The sequence below is a fragment of the Mytilus trossulus genome, chromosome 7 (assembly GCF_036588685.1).
Source record: "Mytilus trossulus isolate FHL-02 chromosome 7, PNRI_Mtr1.1.1.hap1, whole genome shotgun sequence".
NCBI lineage: Eukaryota > Metazoa > Mollusca > Bivalvia > Mytilida > Mytilidae > Mytilus > Mytilus trossulus.
Genome location: NC_086379.1, coordinates 55342184 through 55351679, shown reverse-complemented (window position 1 = coordinate 55351679; position 9496 = coordinate 55342184). Strand labels below are relative to the sequence as shown.

The following is a 9496-nucleotide window of genomic DNA, read 5'->3' as shown; positions in this document are numbered from 1 at the left end:
CCTTTAACAATGAACAAAGCCAAAACTACTAGTCAGCTGTAGAAGACCCCGAAATGACAATCTAAAAACATTCAAACAAGAAAACTATCGGCCTTATTCATATAAAAAAATGAACGAAAAATTCATTCGGGTCGCTCCAGTTCACTCAACGTTTTGCTTTTTCAGGACAGGTAAGCTTTAGAAAACAGATATTGTGTAAAATAAAGAGGCATTGGCTTGAAAAAATTGCACAAACTAGAAAAATGTGTTTAATATTTAATATTTTGACCCATATAGTATAGAAAATAATAGTTTAATGTACATAATGAAGAAAAAAACGAAAAGTTTTCTTTTCCTTCTTTTCAAGCAAATAGTACATAGTCCTTTATCTCAGTACATGTAAAAATTGTAATAAGTGAAATGCCACTAAATCAGAGGACGTCACATCTTGTTTCATACGAAAATTTATTTTCACGAGGCTGACTTTTACAGAAACTTCTTAAGAAGAAGGACAAGAAGTTATAAATATCCTTAACTCTACGTTCCTCTATATAGATGATATTCTTTCACCAAAAAAAAAATAAATTTGGTGACTATGTTTAATGCATCTATCCCATCGAACTAGAGATAAAGGATACTACAGATACAATTAAGTTAAGATGTGGGTCGGTTGGAAACAAAACTTTACGACAAAAGAGATAATTTCAGCTTTCCAATTGTGAACTTTCTATTTCTAAGTAACAAAATTCAAGCAGCACCTGCATACATGGTATATATCTCCCAATTGATACGATATTCCCGTTCTGGCATTTCCTATCATGATTTTCTTGATAGAGGGTTGCTGCTCACAAGGAAGCTATTAAACCAAGAGTTCCAAATGGTGAAGTTGAAATGATCCCTTCGTAAATTTTACGGACGCCATCACGAGTTGGTTGACCGTTATGGAATAACGGTTTCACAAATGATATCGGATATGTTCCTTACGTCGTAACTACAATCCCCTTCCCTTTCATGAATGTGACCTACCGAATTAGACTATTTTCCAGATCTGTTATCACAGAAGCAACACGACAGGTTCCACATATGGAACAGGATCTGCTTACCCTTCCGGAACACCTGAGATAACCCCTAGTTTTTGTGGGCTTCGTGTTGCTTATTCTTTAGTTTTCTATGTTTTGGCATGTGAACTATTGTTTGTCTGTATTTCTTTTTTTTCATTTTTAGCCATGACGTTGTCAATTTATTTACGATTTATTAGTTTGACTGTCCCTCTGGTATCTTTCGTCTCTCTTTTATAGGGAAATGATTCAATATTGTATTGCTGTAGAACAGTTCAGGTTAATAAACATATAACTTACCTATTTCAAAACAACATTACTTTTTATTTTGTGGTTTATATAGAATATTTTGAAAACTTGAGATTACATGTTTACTAAAGCTTGTTAATTATAACAGGTTACAAAATTGAGATATTTGATTAACTTCAAGTGATAGTTTTTTATTGTATGCAATGCAATGGTATGTTCAATAGTTTTTATAGTACTGGACAGGTTAAAACTTTACTCATGCCAAGTATAACCTTGTTTGAAACAAAGATAAATTCTTTGCAACTTTTGAAAAGTGCAAATCTAGCCAAGACTTTTAGAGAAAAATCAATGGTGGTTTTACACCTAATAAAATAATGTATGTTTATATTTGGGTACACATTTGAAATCATATTAAAGTTTTCAAAGGGACCAGGATTATTATTTAGTACACCAGACGCGCGTTTCGTCTACATAAGACTTATAAGTGACGCTTATATCAAAATAGTTATAAAGCCAAACAAGTACAAAGTTGAAGAGCATTGAGGATCCCAAATTAACAGTATATGTATGGAAAAACACAATGAACATAAAATTTGCCTTTTAGTGGTTGCCACGGAAATACGTGTCAATAACATGACCTTCAACCAGGAAGAGACGTTAAGAGTAGTTACTTGCATCGCTACTGGTAGCTCATCAAATATACATACTATCCATGGAAACATATGTCTTTAAACGGGAAATTAATAAGAGAAATAGCAGGAAACGACAGAGGAATATTGAAGTTACCAGTCACTCGCACAAAAGATAGTTATCAGGACAACGGAAAATATGTGTGCAATGCTGGAAACGGAACTATTCAGCTAAGTGGATATGGTTTTGTTACTATACATGGTAGTGTATACTAGAACTTAAGTTGGTAGAACAAACAAAGAAAATTGAGTGACATCACATGATATGAATTTGAACGATTTATAACCTTAATTTTAGTTATAATTTTGATCCTGATTTTTTTTTTAAAACTGCATAACCCTTAAGAGATTATAGAAATAAAAACCCGATATTACAAGTTCGTTTAAGTTCAGTTGACGTGAAATTAACCTTGCTATTAAAGGAGCAGAAACCGGTACTTTGAATATAATTATTTTGTCGTAATTTACTATCACTTGTTTTTTACACTTTGATATGATAATTTTTGACTGAATTTTCTTATGTTTTCTATTTTACTAATTGAATGATATATATCAAAAAGTACATGAATGACAATAAAACTGATATGAATTGTTTCCAGCAAAACCAGTCTTTATACCAGACATCGAAAGTGTCACTATATCAAATGTGATTGGTGAAGTTGGACGACCGGTTGAGATAAAGGTTCAAATTTTTAGTGTTCCTACATATGAATCGGTAAATTGGTACCGTGGAATAAATAGAGATCTCAAAATAATTCCCTCTCCTAAGTACAGTCTGACCGAATCATCTTGGATAGTGAAAGGAGTATTTCACAGCAGTTGACCTCGATGGATTTATTCTGACTCTCAAAATTAATAGTTTAATAATTGATGATTTTAATACCTACACTGTTCAATTAGAAAACAGTTTTGGAAGTCCTGTGGAATACAGAATAAATTTAATAAAACAATTAGAAGGTACGTAAAACATTTTTGTTCGAGATTTAGCTGCATTATTGCATTTCTCATTGTAAGTATACATTCTTTGCCATGAAAGATAGCGTGGCAATGTGTTTGTTTCATTGAGCATTACCTTAAACGCAAACAGATGAACTCGGACAGTTTAGGCTTATGGAATTCAAACAAAATCTAAGAACTTAGACCAACTTGTAACCATTCTCGAACAAATATGCACACATTAATAAGAGAGAAGTACAATCACAAAAATAATCAACTCCGAGGAAAATTCAAATTTGACATTAAGGGCTTTGAGCGTTCCCAAAAGAGATATTTTATAATAAACGATTGGGAGAAACAAAATATATGATGTTTATTTTTATAAACTTTTAAAAGAACTTGTTAAAAAAGCTGCTAATAAAATTTTTTTTCTAAATTTCAGACATTCGTTCAAGTCGAGATATTAACATCTCATTAATAATTGTTGGCAGCATTATTTGTGGAATAACAGTGATGATTGTAGGAGCAATAATTGTATTCGTTTTACGAAAGTCAGGTATAACATTAATATACCATCCTCCCGGAGTAGATATATTATAAGGAAAATGTAGCCAACGAGACAACTCTCAACTAGAGACAACAAAACAATAATCGAAAAACAAATACGATATACATTAACAAACGACAACCAATGACTTACAAGCTCCTAATTTGGGATAGACACGATCAAATATGGCGGGTGTAAACCTGTTTGCTGTCTTCAAACCCTCTCCCTATACTGAGACGCTGGTACAACAGTAATGCAAAAAGTTTAATCACAAAAGTACTGAACTCAGAGGAAAATCAAAAGAACAAACTATGCAAGTCAGTTGAAAAGGGCTTAGTACTCATAAAAAAATAACAACTCATAAAAATAATGTTTTTAAGACAAAACTATCATACAATACACATGCAATTTCCGATGTATTTAGTGAAACACGTCATTAACAGTAAGATGAAAACATGACCTTGTGCTTCGCCAAAAATAAGGTATCGACAGATTGTAGAAGAGTGAGTTTACAAGTTTATATAAGAATAATTTAATTTTGTTTGGTTTTGATATACCGATTATAATATGTAGGCCGTTTAAAACAAAATTCAATGATATAACTACGGTGGAGCATTGTTATCCTTTTAGAATACAAAGAAAAATGATCAAAGGGTCGACAGAACACTTAACTGTAACAAACAAAACCCGCCAACATTCATAGAAACTGATTATTTGTTAACAGCTACCATACGCTTGGCTTGGTACCGGATATCTAATGACAAAATGATAGGTTGAACCTGGTTTTAGTGCTGGCCAAACCTCTCGCTCATAAAGCTATGTTAAAAATGTGGCTAAAATAACAACATTACGTTACACAGGGTTTAGAAGACGATAATTTAAGCATTATGCAATTTTCCAATTTGTCGTTTAATCGAGATATTTGTAGTAACAAAACGTCGTTAATCATAACTATATTTGTTAAACTATATGTGGATTCTTTTGTGGTTATTTTTATTTTTTTAGGTAGCCAGTATAACACCAAAAGAAATAAATATTAAATAAACTAGATGCTTATGACATCGTAAAAGAACATAATTCTCATTTTGTATATGTGATGCAGAATTCTTATTTATGTTTTGTTTTATTGTTGTTGTATTTTTAGTCAACCTTTACACATTGTGTTGTAATGCCCGATATTGTAAATCATTTTATGTAACATAAATTATTCAAGCTTAAAAACAATCAGGTAATACAATTATCTACCAAACAGGATCTTTGTATAATTTTAAATTCCTGAAAAATAATTTCAAAATCTGCTTAAGATGACAATTGCAAAGGTTTACACGTTAGAGTCTTTTTGTCACTTTAATGACATTGTTTTTTTTATTTTTCAAACAAGTATGATGGTTGATTCAAAATAAAATTCGGTGGGTTTTTTGTTAGCAAGTTCACAAAACTTAATGCATTGAACCCTTGTTAACTCAGAAATAAGAGTATCAATCTGATGTTCCACAGTTTTTCTATCTCATATATTATATCAAAAACCATTTTCAATATTCTGATTATAATATAATTAACTTCGGGTTCAAAAACATTTCTTTTTCCTACCGTACATGTAGTCTTTTACATTTTAGGCACTGCCAGAGAAAACAGGTATGAAACTAAAATATTGAATACATCTTGTATACAAGTACTATATTTTGTCTTCAACGTATCACTGAATAAAACATATTTTGCAAACATATCATTAAATTGGGAACTAATATAAAATAGCAATAGCATGTAAACATAATGTGTGCTCCCAAAAATATAAATCGTTATTGAAAACTAAGCAGAACATTATATTGGATTTTATTCAGAATACACCAGAATCATTTAAAATATATCAGATTTTCCCCTTTGTGCCGTTATTTCCATTTGTCATACACACATATTTTTTTAATAGCCTTAACGAATGTGATTCACAATTTATACCAAAGTGTTCGTTTAAGCTATTTATTATCGTCCTGGTCGTTGTTGTACGTCTATTAACTATGACCAAAATTCTCTACTCTTAAATTACGGGGCCAACGATATGTTCTCTTTTGTAAAAGTCAGGTCCAATGATTTCGATTACAAACTGTACAAATTTATTCAAAAACATAAAATAATATAGAAGTGATGCAAGTATCGAAAATCTTACCATTTAGAAACATTTTCAGTATCTAACTACACAAATAACTTTCTATGTTGAACAAGATTAGAAACCAAACAGCCACGTAGCAATTTTGTCTTTATTTATTCTTCACTTCTTTTTGAACAAAAGCACATTGTTTTCTGAAAATTATGTAGAAAAGATGTCGTTTGTTCAACATTTTTTGCCACTTTTGAGTTCTAAAAATTTTATTTTAAGAGATCAGACATATGATGATATAAACCTTGGACCTTTTTATGGAAACCAAGATTCCAACCAAACATACGTGTACCTTAATGATAACCAATCAACAGTCGTGACTAATGGGGTTTGACAGTAAAGAATGGAAACTAGATTAAAGGTCTGTGTCGATTTATCGATAACACGTAGTCAGAATAATTACTCAATCGGCAGAGTTAACGTGTACAAACATGACAAACAGGAGATGTGGTAAACTTTTATATTATCCATAACCAAAAGATAAACATGCGAACTTCGAATTGCCTTGCTATCTTAAATAAAGAAAAACTACCATACCATTTAGTAATTAGGTAAAAATCAATAAGTATAATAAATAAGGAGATGTGGTGTGATTGCCATTGAGACTATACAGAGAACTAATTGAGTTGCAAGTCGGAATGTTCTTCGTTATTTTTGATAGCATAGGACGTCGAAGAAGATATAAACTAAAGTCATAGAAATATTCAAATCACACATACTAACTGGTATAAGAATAAATCGCATAGTTATAATGATACAACTGTTGAGCAGCTGAAACAGTTCAAATACATTCTTGCCCTCCTTTCAACTTTCATTGGCATACGGTTTGGATGATATACTGACGTTACGTATGCCCTTACATGTATACAAATAACGTTAAACATAGAAACGGTTTCGAAATCATCTTCTGAAATGGCATACTTACGTTCTGAATATTCTTTTTTTTTAATTTTTCCTTTTTTTTCAAAAATGAAGATCGAAAATAGTTTATTTGTACGGTAAACTCTCTGTAAGATGAAAAATATTCTATTACCTTATCGTCAATATATTTTTACCAAGCTGGGTTTCTAAGGACAAACCAATACATTCACTCATTCAAACATTTCCATAAAAAATATTGATGTTCGGTTTGTACTTTTTGATATTTTTGTTTTAGATGCATGATCTTTCTGATTTCTTGTTATTGGCTATGAACTTCTCGGGCTGTCCGTAACTGTGACTACTCTCAAATATTTACATATTTGTCAAATTGAACCCGTCCTGTTTTTTATTTATCAAAACTTTGTCCTTTAAAGTGTATATACATGTACGTGTTTTTGTATTTGTCTCATTCCTATATTTTAAGGGGGGAGCGAATTCATTGCGTTTTATGTGTTAGTACGTTTTATTGCATTCTACTTATTTTTTTAAGGGTGATTTTTCTGGTAGAAGAACTGTAATGAAAAGGCTATGAAGCTGGTTTGGCAAATGCTCACATTAATTATGTACAGATACAGTGTATTACATGTCATCCGATACACCATATATTATGGTGTTGCTCCTATTAAGAAAGAAGCTTGGTACAGATCATAATTTCAATGGAAACTACATGTATATGTTACATAAACTATTGGTATTGTCATCGGATTCGACCAGTAAAATGAGTTAAGTGGATAAAATGTTTCAATCAACACCATTGTCTAGGTCTTTAGTTCCTCGTGTTTATGTCATGTCGGCAAACATATCGGACCTCTTTATTTTAGTAGTATAGATTAGACAGTTATTTTTCTCGTTTAAATTGTTTTTAACATTTGTCTTTTCAGGACCTTTCAAGGACGTAATGAGATCTAATATTTGTTAATTTCCTGGGAGTTTTGGTCTTTGATGGAGAATTGTCTCATTGGCAATCATACTATATCGTTTTATTCTTATATTGGACTAATAATTTCTGTAAATTCCTGAAATAATTTTATTGTTTTTTTACTATAAATGAATGTTAGTTAAAAAGATTTAAAAAAATGAAATGTTATGTACAAATTATTCATACTGCTTAGCTATTGTGATTTGATTTAGAAAATGAATTTACATGTCCAATAAACCACTGTCATTATCTCTTCATTTTAGAGTTACAAAACTAATTTGAAATTAAATGGAGAGTTAATAACTTGGATTTTGTATATTGAGATTTTAAGTATTTTCAAAACTTTGTTTTATTGGTATTTTGATAATAATTCGTTAACATTTTGGGACAGTGTAATTACTCTCGAGAATATCTTTTTGTTTTTATATAACTGGTTCGATAAAGACTTGTTTGTGCCGCTCTTAAAGTGAACCTTAGTAGAACAATGTTCTGTGGACATATGAAGGTCGCCCCCGGATGCGGGAATTTCTCGCTACATTTAAGACCTGTTGGTGACCTTTTGCTGTTGTTTTTTTCTTATGGTCGGGTTGTTAACTCTTTGGCACATTCCCCATTTCCATTCTCAATTTTATATAGATCAAAACAAAGTTTTCATTTCCAACTTGGCTTTTCATGTGTTTTTATTCGTCATTTAGCTCTTAAACTTTTTTAGTTCTTATACATACATTTTTGTACTCCCAAATATTAGATAGATTACTTTATTGTTAGTTGCGCAACTTCCAGTGGTATAAACACTCGACTGTGAGCGTTCCGAATAACGGTACATCCAGAAAGTGCTTTAAACACATGTGATAATAACCTGTTTTCACTTTTTAAAAACAGACTACACTTGTAGGAACAGTCTATAAAGCACTTCCTGCAGACAAAAGTCCTCAGATACGCATGTTAAAATTTTAAAACGCGCTGAATGTTTATGCAGCTGTCTTAGCTCAAGAGCCTGTTGTTCAGTGATTGTCATGTGTTTGAGTAATTCATAGGTGTTTCTCGATTTTGACATCGGGAATTTTATATACTTGGTGATAAGACCGTTTGTTTTCTTGTTTCAATTGTTGTTAACTAGTCTTTTTGTGCCCTTCATAGCTTGCTGTTCAATGTTAGCAAATGGTACGTGTTTAAGGCTTTAACTTATAATTCTCAAGACTTTTTTTTATACATTATGACTTGAATGGAGAGTTGTGTCATTGGTTTATTCAGACCACACCATCTTGCTTTCATACTTTTTTTTGTTCTGGTGCTTTGTAATTTCGTTTTCAGTACTAGTGCGCAAACGCATACCCAGATATTTTGGGCGTTATATGTTTTCAAATTGCATTTGTATTGAAATATGCTATAATCTCCTTGTTCATGTGTGAAAATAAATATTGCTGTTCAAGATGTCTTTCTATGAATGAATGGTGATGGGTTTTAGGGAGATCTCTTCTTTTTCTGAGAATTTAAAATGTGAAATGCACGTACACAAAGGAACTGCTAAAATATCGAATAACACTATTTAAAAGTCGGTTTTCATCTGGTTTCAGCATTGTTTTTAAACTGGTGTTTTAAAAAATGAGAAATAAGATATTGATTTTTTTTTATTTTCATTTAACTAAATGACGTTTTGCAACTCAGTCTTCCCTTTTCTAATTCATTGTGTTTTTCATGGCAAATTATAATATATTGTTTAAATGTTTTTTAATTGTGATCAATTGCATTGTTTGTAAGCAATACACATGGAACTTTTCATTTCTCTATTTGTTACATCGTCAAAGAACACTCTTAACTCTCGTGACATCGGGTTATTTATAAATATATTAAAGCCGATTGCATTGAGTATGTAAAAGTAATATCTTTAGTTAGGTTGTTTGCTAGCTAAATCATGAAGTAATTATTTTATAAGGTATACTATCCTCCTTTCGAAGTATCCTGGTCCACCTGACAGATATATCGGTTATCTGTCGGACTATTCTTCTCTTAAAGGAGGGTAGTTAACCTATCCTTATTATA

At 31.3% G+C, this 9496-nt stretch overlaps 1 long non-coding RNA gene across 1 annotated transcript; it reads left to right on the top strand.

Moving 5' to 3' along the window:
* Window positions 1-3351: 3351 nt before the first annotated feature.
* Window positions 3352-7549, top strand: LOC134727147 (uncharacterized). Its single transcript, XR_010108723.1, has 4 exons — window positions 3352-3467; window positions 5075-5093; window positions 5833-5974; window positions 7416-7549. It is a non-coding gene; the product is annotated as an uncharacterized LOC134727147 (long non-coding RNA).
* Window positions 7550-9496: the final 1947 nt, after the last annotated feature.